This window comes from Egretta garzetta, unplaced genomic scaffold, assembly GCF_000687185.1.
Source record: "Egretta garzetta isolate BGI_Z169 unplaced genomic scaffold, ASM68718v1 scaffold374, whole genome shotgun sequence".
Classification (NCBI taxonomy): domain Eukaryota; kingdom Metazoa; phylum Chordata; class Aves; order Pelecaniformes; family Ardeidae; genus Egretta; species Egretta garzetta.
In genome coordinates, this window is record NW_009259419.1 from 71,113 (window position 1) to 83,465 (window position 12,353).

The window sequence follows — 12,353 nt, forward strand, 5'->3', positions numbered from 1 at the left end:
GATTCACAAAGCCTTGAGAGTCAGAGCACTGCAAAGACAAGTGTGACAGCAAGTTGGGCGCCTCCATCCCCTCCCTTCCCTGGTGATGGCATGCCTCTGTCCCCCCACCTGCACAGTGTGGCTGCCACCACCGCCTGGGGGACCATGGCAGCAAGTTGCCTGTGCCCACAAACACATCTCCTCCAGGAAAGCTGCTGGTGGCCCCACCTTCCAGGCAGCTCCCCTAGGGCAATCCCTCAGCAACTCCATTCCCCTCTTTTGCAGGAGTGGAGCTTCTCCACTCCCTTCTACTAATCCGAGTCATGGGGCAGCTGTGGTGGGCGCAGGCCAGCAGCTTTTAGATCTAACAGGGTTTTAGCCATCAGACAAAGAGGCAAGCAGAGGTTTGTACCACTGAAAAGCAGAGTATTACTCACTGTGAGGCTTAAGTGTGTGGTATCCAATCAACCATGAACTTTCAGATCTTAAACAGACATGGCCAATTTCACTCACCTTTTGGCTGAAAATCGTTTTTGACCCATTTAGTTTCTCAAGGGAACCCCTTGGAGGCCCACGGTGACAGTGAGCAAGAGATGGGCTGTTAGCACAGAGCTCTGGGACTCAGAGATCCTGATTTGATTCCCAGCTCTTACCCACTCCCTCTTCGAGCTGGATGCAGCCATGCTGCGAAGGGGATGGGAACAAGGCAGGGAAAACGACCAGCACTGCCTCCCGGGAGCCTGCCTGCTGACTGCAGTCCTCTGAAGGTGCCGTCCCCACCGAGTGCCGAGCGCCGTGGTGAATCTGGGTCACCTTGTGCCACGGACGCCCTCTGAAGATGGAGATAATCGCCTCGACTCCACGAGCTTTACTTTAATCTCCATCAGCACTGTTCCCACCCGCAGCGCATGCCCCGTAAAGGTTAGGGAATCGGTGGCCCTCGGCCGGGGCTGGCTCACACGCGCACCCCCTGCACACACCCCCACGCCCAGGACTGCAGCCACGGCCACAGGGTCAGCATCTACTGGCTGCTCAGTGCTGGGTACCAATGCTGAAGAGTACCCACCAAGTGCTGGCACCAGGCCTGTCTGGTCCTCCACAAGCAGCTCCCTTTTGGTGCCTTTCCTCTCACGCCTGGCTACAGGCAGCGGGCTCAGGTACGTGCCCGCAGCACCCTGCCCACAGGAGTCTCTGGAGGAGTGAGGCATCGCCTTTCCCTCCTGCTCATGACTTTTTCCCATTATATTAATGGGAGGAAAGCACTGCAAAAAATGGAGGCGTGGCTGCAAAAGCATAGGAATAGCCTGAAGGAGTGGGGGAAAGATTTGAGACTCTCCATGGAGTCTCTGCTCCAGGGCTCAGAGGGCATCTCCAGCAGGCGCTCCCGGATCTGGGAAGAACCAGGTTTCCTTGCAGAAACAGAGAGGTTACAGCTCCAGCACTGACACCCCAGACCTGATAGTCCCATGCTCGTGGCAGTGGGCCCCCAGGATGCCACTCAGCATGGTGGCTGGGCCATGCTTGCAGATTTGCCTTGGGAAGCCAACTAAATGCGCTGTGAAAGCAGCTCAGGACACTGCAAAAAATAGTGGAAACATTCTGCCTGTGACTTATTTTCTTAGATTTCAGGTTGACAATGTTTGAAAATGGAAAAAGTCTCATTTTTAACTTCTTTCTTTTAAATAGCACTTGGAGACACATTCCCCAAGTGCTGATCCCCAGGTGGGTAAGACGCAGCACGTCTGTGTGGTTGCTGTGCGCCACCATGTGCTGCCCTCACCTCACACCCCTGTAGCAGCTGGGAGCCAGCCCTGGCCCCCCACGTCCCCCCTGAGGCACACACAGTCCTGGCCACCCCCGTGGAGCACCCCTGGGGAGGCAGTGCCCGGCTGCAGCCCGCTGGTCCCTCGATCTCAGAGATGATACAGGCAGCCCTCGCTTCCCGCTGGAAACACACCGACCCACAGAATACCCCCTCCAACGCATCCGCATGCATTCAGACAGCTCCTCCGGACGGGGTTGCTGCACAAGTCAGGCACATCACAGCACAGGACTGTCTCGAGATGTTTCTGCTGCATCTGTGCTGCCCTACCAGGTTAAACCATGACACCTCGCTCAGGGCTTTGCCACTGATGAGCAAGGTGGTCAGCTCAGTGTGCAGGGTCGAAGCTCCTGGAATCACCCAACGCCATCAAACGGCACGTGGTCTTACTCACCACGATGCATCCCCCCACATGTAAAGCTGTACAGCAGGCGTGTTTGTGTGCGTAAATACTCCTGCTCCTCCTGGGGAAGTACAGAGCTAGATGCAGTGCAAGGATGGGTTTCACCCTGTGCTGAGGCACACAGCACTGGCTGCTCACCCCAACAGGACACCAGGGCAGATTATCCCCCCGTCTGCCTCGGCACAGCAACCCTGCCATACTTGCTCAGCATTAGGAACAAAAATCGGTCATTCTCCTAGGGCCCTTAACCTACTTCTAAAATGCACCAACTAGTTTAACCAACATAGCTGGGACCAATCTTTGCACAAATAAGAATTACCCACATCCTTTCTAAGAGGAGAGGAAGGGCAAGAGGGATGCAAAAAGCATGTACATGCTGACAAAGAGTGCATCTATTTTTTGCTAAAGAGGAGGGAATTAATTATTGATCCAGCTGGGCTTGCACATCGAACACGCTCGTCTGGAGTCAGCATCCCTCCGATGCTGGGCTGCAAAAAGTGGCAGCCTGCAGGATCACATCCCCGTGCGGAGCACCGGGGTGCCCTGGCTGGCAGGTAAGCACCAGCCGTGTCCACAGGGCAAGTGTCAAGGACAACCATGGTGTAGCTTAGTTAAAGATCACATCAGCTCCAGAGTCTGCTTCCACCAGCCATCAATCTTGCAGGCACAAGTGTCTCAGTGGACAAAAATAAACTGTTTTTCTACGACCTGCACTTAAACTAAAACGGCATTCCCTAGCCCAGGAGGTGTGGAAGGGTGGCGCAGCCCATTTCTTTCAGTGAAAATGTCTTTTAACGTGAACCAGGCAGAGCTGGAGCTGAAAGCTGATCAGATGGAAGTTATGGTTGTATTTAATTTCTGAATGACTTGGGACTCATTTATCTTGGAAACCATCCTGCTCCCCAGACCCACCCCATGTCTGGGCAAGCACTTTGTAAAGATGTGGTGGCATCTTGGGTATGGGAAGTAAGGGTTCAGGGGGAAAAGACTCATCAGCCTACCCTGGAAAGGCATGCTGGAAAAAAATACAGCCTGAAGAGTGAAATCACCTCCTGAAGAAAGACAGGAAGGCCTCTTAGTGCTGACCCAGCCCCAGCCATTCTCAGATCCTGCCAGGCGCCGCCTCAGCTGTTTAGAAGGACCAGGTTAATGTTCCTCCGATTACACCGCTGGGGACTATGGACGTGCCTTCACATAAATTACCTATGGCTCAGCTGAAGTTCAAGGACTGTGGATTCAGTGTGGACCTAAGAAACCAGGGTACATCCTCGCATGATTTCTTCCACGTCCCAACCCAGGAGCCCACAGAAAACAGACAAGTGTACCCCAGGCTTGAAGCGGCTCATGCCATCCCCTCCTTTTTGCTCTTCATCAAGCTGCAGTGACAGCACTGGGCCCTCTGAGGACATACCGGCACTATGTGGTCTGCCCGGGAAAAATGCCAGCCCAGTCAGGCATGGAGCAATTCCCTGTGCAGGGGAACAGGGCTGGACTGGGTAAGGCTGCTCTCCTGCTTGGGAATGCCATCTCCTGAAGACAACCTGCACCTCACTCTCAATGGCACACTGGCTCATCTGGCTTTCTCCCTGCCGATATGTAAACTGTGAGGAACACCTCAGGTATATTTAATTCTCCTTCGTGGCTGCACTGATGTCTGTGACGAAGGCAGAGTCACCTCAGAGTCACCTGGACCACATCCACCCCCCTGCTGTCTTGCTCTACTGGCCCCACATGACCACACAATGCATATTTAAAAAACAAACAAAAAACCCCACCAAAGAGTGGGGACGACTGCAGCAAACCTTTGGAAGGGGAGTTGAAAGTTGAGGTAAGCGTTTCTCTACCAGGAAGCACTCTGAGATTGAGGGGTGCTTTCTGAAGGGTGCAAGCCTGGCTGATTTTGTTGATTTATAGGTGAACTGGACAAAGCACTGGGGAACAAGGCATCCAGCTTCAGCAAGGGAGGAGTCTATATGCCCTGCTAGGACTTCTCCCTAGTTTTGGCAGGGCCAAATCCTGCCTTACTCAGTATCAGTGGGAGTGACTGATCACCTGCTCAATGGCTCTGCGCACATGGGAGAGGTCCAGGCTGCTGCTGCAGGGGCAGCTGGGTTATAGGCTAAATGTTGTTCTTGTACATTCGTCTCCTCCTCACCTCCCCATGTCTTTAGCAGGTTTGCTCAATTCCTAAGAAAAGTGCTTTGATGTTCAGCAAAATACGGAGCTGTAGCATATGTACCTTTTATTCTCGTTAGTAAAAACAGCTGTTAGGAGTGCCAACCTGTCATCTTGCTCCTTATTTAGTAGGCACAAATAAACAAAACTATTTCAGAAGCAAAAATAAAGAAAATCCCTAAATGCGCTCAAGGAAGAATGAATTTACGCTAAATGGCAGGCAACGCTTCAGCCACGAAGCTAGCGTTGGGCTGCCAGAAAAAGGCAATGAAAAAGCCTAGGGGACATTGCATAGACGGGTGCATATGGAGGCAATCCAGAAGCCCTGCAGATCCATGCAGAGTGCAAAGCCCCTCAGTGACCTTTGCTTGGGCACAGAGCCGCATCCTTGCAGCCACACCGCTTCTGGACAGACTTGCATCCAAGCAGCCCACAAGACAAGCAACGCCAACTTCCAGCTGTCCTTGCCTTTCCTTGTGGTAAGGAGCTAGCCTGCCACAGCCATAAGGACTTCTTTACACAACCAAGAAGGGCTTTTTATAATCTCTCATGTGGTATAGCCAAAGCACAAAGTCTTGTTTGTAGGCTACTCTCTTCTCCTCCGCACAGGAAGGCCATGAGCTGCCACAGGCAGTGAGGGTCTAAGCTGGTAGCTGCACCCCGTTTCCCACATGCAGGGGTTGGCACTGGAAAAGCTGCCCAGTCCTGCAGGGTGCACATAAGACCTACTCCATATGCTACAGCATGCTATGGCCAAAAAGTGTTATCTTCCACCCAGTTTAAGATCTGCGGCTGGAGACCAACAGCCACAATTTCACTGTGCTGCAAGACGGGAGGAGAGATTGAGACCATGACCAGTTTCCTCAGTCTTTTCAATTTCCAGCTGATCCTTGGACATGGGCCACAGGATGGAAAAGTAAACATCTTCTCACTGACCTACAGGAGAATTTCCTCCTCGCTTCAAATGTGAGGATAGTTTTAACCCTAAGTATGTGAGCAGGACACATCAGCTGAGATCATTTATGCCCTGTGAGATGTGACTGCTATGAGACCAGCTTCCTGACCCAGCACTTTCCAGGGTTTTGAAGACAGACAAACATACCCCACTGGCCAAATTATGAAATTGCAGGGAAGAATTTCTTCCAGCCCTTCCTAGTGATCAGCAAAGCCCTGAAGTAGACGACGATGATGATGATGATAATAATATCCAACTTCCTTTCAACTCCTTTATAAGCATCATTGCATCAGACCTCTCAAACTTAATTTCCAGTTTCCAAGAATCTTCCTCATTAATTTTCTAATCCTTTCCATAAGCTTATCAAACCGTATCTTAAAACCATTTATGTTTCTTGCCCTTACTATGAAATTCAGTCTTATAACCCCCAAAGCAAATAGGAACCTAATTTCCCCCCAGAATGCGTTCATAATCAATTTATAACTATTTGATCTTGTAACTTAAAAACATTAACAACTCTGCTTAATATTGTTCCTCACCACCACCCCATCAAATGCAATGAGGGCTTGGATGATTAAATGCAAGTGAAACTGGATTAGTACGAAGTGCCAGAAAAACAAAGGTACCACATGAGTCTGCAACGTTCTCCAAGGCACCAGTTTAGTAGATCCACATGCATATATATATATATATGTGTGTGTGTGTGTATATATATATATATATATACAGGAGAAATGTCACCCGCAAGCACAATGCAGCATCGTACAGGGTGGAGCACAACAACTTTCTGATAGCACAGAACCATCCACAACAAGCAAAGGAGAAACTTGTCTGGAAAACACAGGATAAATATATGTAGGCAAGTGAACTGCCACTTGTGTGGTCACGGCTCCTTCGGGAACTAGTGAAAACTGTACTACAGGTATTTTTTAATCCTTGACAGTGCTGGACACCCTTCTCTTAAGATCCAATGAGAGCTACGCAATCTGGGTGTATAAAGCCTCGAGTAAGCTCAAAAATCAAGATTTTCAGCTTGAAGGATCTTTTATAATTTAAATTCAAATTTGATCCAAATCAAATCAACCTTGTCTTTCCTTTCATAGTTCTTCACACCCCATAAATACATAGAAGATGAACTACTTGACAAATAGCGACACTCAGTACCCTCCCAGGTTCTTGCAGCTGCCCAGGGGAACCAACCTCCTTGCCAGCTGCTCTACTGCTTCTCCTGACACTTACTGGTTTTACCACCACCACCTGAGACATCTGTCCTGGAGCCAAGAGACCCTGGACAGGCACAAAAAAGTAAGTTGAAAACACCAAAAACTAGAAAATTTAGGGAATGTGTAGATCAAAACTACGAGGAACATCTGCGCCATTTACTTATCTGTCAGATGTGGAAAGGTACAAAGCAAAGAGCTTTGTAAGCACCAGTCTCCAGGTCTAGGACAGTCTAAGATAGTGCTGATGCCACTGCTGGACCTTTTTTCTAGCTATGACCATGGGGATCTGAGCTCCAGAGTAGCCATCCAGGAATTCTCCTTTGATTTAATGAAATCTTTTTAACCCTGTACAAAATTTTTAAGCATCAACAAATCCAAATCTATAAATCACTATATTTCAGCCAGAGCCTAATTTAGTTAGACTTTCCATCCATCCCTATGGCACCTTGGAAAGGATTTGTGCTTCCGTTGTCCGTTAGATACTCAGAAGTAACTTGCTTAACTAGTTAAACATGTAACACCGGGGTATTGCGTTTTTCCTGCTAATGGATGGTCACCAGGACTTGAGAACTGCTGTGAAATCATGGTGCAAGTTTTCCTCTTTAACTCAGCTAGTTTTTATTGCCAATGGTCCTGACTTTAATCCCCACTGATGGGAGGGATTTGTGTGTCTGTCTACACAGGTACCATGCCATGGTTTGCTGTGTATTTACATAAAATAAAGTCTTTCTTCTTTGAAGACTGCTGCAGGACTTTCAATACCAAAACATATGTAGGAACTTCAGGTTTTGTGTCCCTTTTAAAAACAGCATTTCAGTCTCCGCTGTCACCCCAGAGACCTAGTTTACTCAGGACTGATGAACAGAAAGGGTAACCAACACCTTCAGCATCACCAGCTTTTGCTGGAGGCTTTTCCACCAAAAAAAGTCATGCACAATCTCGCTTAATGCCACAACTATCTGAAACAATGATTATTCATCATGATACAGGTGCTGGCTACCAATAATCTGCCTGAGTACTTTCTAGTTCTAGTTGTTGTGTTTCCACGAGATGAGCAAATGTCCAGTTGTGCCACTTTGGTGTTTGTTGCACCACATGGCACTGTACCGCACCGCCCTGCACGGCATCCTTACCTTCATAGCATGCACAACAGCCTCTGGCTTCTGGCCAACAGGGACATATCCTGCTGCAGGAGAAGATGCAAGATCAGATGTCATGCGAGCTGGTCCCTGTTGAAATCAGAGAAGATATGCTTTAATTCCCTGTGGGTGATTTAAGCAAGGAGGAAGAAAATACCCAGAAAATTTGAGCACTAGCTTCTCTCAAATTCAGTCCCCTTCAGCCACCTGCAAAGACAAAAGACACCACTACCCCTTCCTAACAAGTCACTTGATTTAATGCCATTTAAGCCTATCATCACTCAGCCTAGATATACTCAGGCAGGAGACCACCTTGGTTTAAAGCTAAATTGATTCAAGAAACATTTTTTGCTCGCTTAGGATAACTTTGTGCAAGGACAAGATCAAACAGTTCTCATCCGTCTAGCCAAGGGAGCAATGCAAACAAGATGAATTTCCAGCATAAAGCGGTCATTTCTAAGAAGCTGCATTCATGAAAGAAACAGTTGGCATAACTTCATTGCTTTTCTGGCAACATTTTCACATAGACATCAAGTACCAATCTTTAGCTACAGAGAAAATTGTGAAGGCAACCTTAAAACAAGCAGATGTCCAAACCTAATGTTGGCTGGGTTTGTTTCCAAAATGCTGGCCAGTTCTCCTGCACGAAGGATCCCATTGGGAGAGTTGCCGAAATTACACTTTACAAAAGATCTCTACTGTCCAAACAGCTTTGTAAGCACTTTTCATAGGGTTCTCCTTTTTTAAAGGCATCCGACTTGGATTATGAGAGGCACAATATCTTTATTCAGTGAGATGCACCCTGCCTGTCCCTAATATTTGTGCATTGCTTTGTAGCAGTGGGAGAAATCAACAATGAAACTATTGACCAAACTCATACTTAGTCTCCACATCCTTCAGGAAACACAAAGAATGATCATACTGGGGGCCTCTGAAAGCAAATTAGGATGGCAGAGCGGCATGCGGCACCATCACAGGAACGTTTTCACATACAACACATGAGGCACTCCATCCTCATCTCTTCCACATTTAAAAACACAGCATGTTTTATGCTTCATCTCATCGCTTTGCCTTCTAAGCCAAGGCTAGCAAGTTAGTCATGCCAGAAAGGAGGACCAACAGAGGGGCACTTCACCACCTCTCGCTCTTCCAAATGTTTTAAGTTGTGGAGGCTTTTTTACTAATAAAAGTGTTTGTGTGCATACATTAAAGAAAAAGATGGGCCAATAGATTAGGCTACAGACAAAAATAGCATGAAAAGCATGGAGCCTTTTATGTCCAGGCCACCGATCTGTGCTTAACCCATGCCATGACCAACAGCCATTTACCCATAATAGCAACCTTCATGAACTGAGTTTCTGGTAATAGAAAAACTTCCTTCTGAGAGGCAGGCATCTCAGAAAAAGGTAAATTAGACTTAATAATTCCACAATAATTCTCCAAGGAGATTTAGCAGAATGCCAAAGCACAGAGACCCAGAGACTCTCACGGGCTGGGCATGGTTCTGGAACTGCTGGCAGAGGGTTACAGCTTGCTGGAGCTGCGGCCAGATGGGGACATGTCCTCAGGCACCCTGTCCATTAACTTTGCACAGAAAAGGCAGAGGCTGGGGAGGGAGCACTAGGGACTGGATCCAGCCAGTCTACAGCTCAGACTTAAGACTGCAAAACGGGTTGCAAATTTCTCACAGAGCTGGTAAATGCAACAGAGTCCTTCCAGAATGAGTCTCCCACAGAGGTCAAAGACACCAATACATGCAAAATTCCTCTGGCTTCAGAATGAAAGCAGCCTTCTTTCCACACATGACCAAGATCATGACAACTGAAAGCAGAATATTCAGGAGTTTGTGGCCATGAACCATACTTGATATGGATCTTCCCCCACAGCCCTCTTCAGAAGTAACACAGGAAATACCAAGCGAAGGTCTAACATCCAATATTTCTTCTGAGTAGATAGTAATCTGACAAAGTAAAAGGAATTCTGCTGGATCCTGCTGCTGACAACATTTTAAATACATTTTTCTGGCCAAACTGGAGTAGTAGATAGAATCATAGAATAGAATCATAGAATCATAGAATGTTTAGGGTTGGAAGGGACCACTAGTGGTCATCTAGTCCAACCCCCCTGCAGTGAGCAGGGACACTGCTAACTAGATCAGATTGCTCAGAGCCCCATCCAACCTGGCCTTGAATGTTTCCAGGGATGGGGCCTCCACTACCTCTCTGGTCAACCTGTTCCAGTGTTTTACCACTCTTATTGTAAAAAATTTCTTCCTTACCTCTAGCCTGAACCTACCCTGTTCTAGTTCTAGTTCTAGATCACAAGGTCTCCTGTATGAAAGGCAGTGGCAGCTTCTCCTCGCAGAACTGAAGTCACTAACAAGCTACAAAACATTTCCATGATCGTAATCACTCTCAAAATTATTACAGAATACAAATGAAACCAGAATGATTAGAGAGAAATGTTTTCTGAAGAGCCTGATCATACTTAACCGGTCACCATACTGACAGGATAAAAGTAATCTTGCAAGCACAGTGCTGTATCACAGAAAAAACACCTTCCTCCTCACTCGAGTGGCTGAAATTCGGCAAAGGCAATCAGCTGAGCTCCACCTGAAGATAGGTAGAGAATTTGACTCAAGAAGAGGAAAATAATACTTAAGGAATGAGGGATGCAACAAAGGAGGTAGACCCAAAACTCGCTATCAGAGTCTCAGTAGCAGATGACTTCATTTCTAAAATAGGCATGATCTTTGATCCTTTGCTGGAAGCCAAAACCCCCAGCCAAGTGGAACAGATGTCCAAATTGCTGAGTGCAATCGTCAGCAAAGGCGAGTGCACCAAACGGCCACACTGCAGGCCCACTACGCCCCAAGCCGCCGAGACCTCCCCGCCATGCCAGACTGTTACTACAAAAGGCCAAACACACATGTGAAGAAAATGGGGGAGCAAGCAAGGAGCTCACCAACATCCCTGCTCTTTGCAACTGTAGGATGCAACAAGTAAAAATACCCCCACTGCTAAGGGTGGCTTAATATTTACCATTACGCTTAGTGCTTTTTGTGCAGTTGCACCCTTAGAAAAGGCTCTTTCCAGACACACAAAGAGTCAGGGTTTTATGAAGGGGGCTAGGTGCTTCATTCCCACTGATTTCAGTGTGGTTCACAAAAAAAAAAAAGCTTCAGCCAAACTGCTATCGGCTTCCTGCATGGAAGCATACGTAAAAGAGGCCAGAAAAGAGGGGACTGTAGTCAGAAAGGAAAGAAATGACAACATATCCAGCAGGATGCATGGCCAGCCTTTGGAGGATGGAGGAGAGGAAAATGGGGAGAGTTCACCGATAGTGTTAGCTAAAGGGGAGGAAATGGAAGGAATTGGAGATAAGGTCAAGGTTGCTGGACTGGAAAACTGCCAACGGTGGGAAAGAAGGGAGAGAATGGGAAGAAAGAGGAGGATGTACATTTTACCCAGCAGGAAACCAGTTGAGATGAAATGCAGGGGAGGGGGAACCAGAGATAGAAGACTGGAAGGAGAGCAGGAGGGCAGAAGGGCAGGAGGGCAGGAGGGAGGGGGAAGTCTCAGGAAGTCAGTGTTAAGGTAGTAGCTGAAATCACACAAATGGAGGAGATTCCTCATGCCTAAAATAGATGCATTTGGAAACTGTGGGTGAGAATTACCACAGCTGCACCCCAGCACTCTAACTCATCTACTCTGAGGGCCTCCATCACTGCCGAAATCCAAGCCCTTCCCGTTCCCTATAGCTGACATTTTCACAGCCATGGGAACATGACTGACTCAGCACCCTGATGGACAATAACAGCAGGGTTAATCCTGTTACATCCTAAGAAGCAGAAATTGTCCACACAGGCAAAAAAGCGGTACAGTGTGTTTTGGGGCATGCATCACTCCCAATTTCCTCTCCCTGTCCAGTTTTGTCAAGCATGTGTGTTTGACACTCTCTGTGTTAGGTGCACATCTGGCTTTTCCACTTGCTAAGTTTTCATAGCGTTTGCTAGCTCAGAGGTGGTTCGCTCTTCATCCTCAGACATGTGGCTGAGGTGTCACATAATTTATAAATGAATGGTACTAAAAGACAGCTCAGAAGTCATGAAAAAGGATGCCATTATATTTATAATAAAGCTGTTGAGAAATACCATCTTGACCATTTTTCTAGTTTACTTCTGCTGAGGCTGCATCTCAGCAGAATGAGAAGCTGAGTCGTTTCAAAATGCAAAGTTTCTTATTCTCTTTGGCCCCAACTAGCTTTGGAGTTGCTCCAAGTTTACAGTAGCAGAGATGAGACTGGAAGTTAGCTTGTTAAACTCATCACTTATACAAGGAATTTGTAACTCAAAAAGAAAACAACTGTACATCTATGTTGCGGTGTCAAATGGTCACCTGGGTAGAATTCCATAGCACACCACCTTCTGTTCACCCACAGCCATGGTTTTACTACCAAAAGAAAGAGCTGCCCAGCGGTGAGATTACCAGCCTAATTAAGGGGGATCAGGGTGGGGGCCTCTCAGTTACATATCTGATGCACTGGAGTTCCCGAGTGCTTGGAGGAAGCACCTTATCTTCGCTATGTACAGGGTTTCTTGACCACCTCTGAGACTCAGAGACCCTTCTTCAAGATACATCTTTAAAAAGCAAAAGTC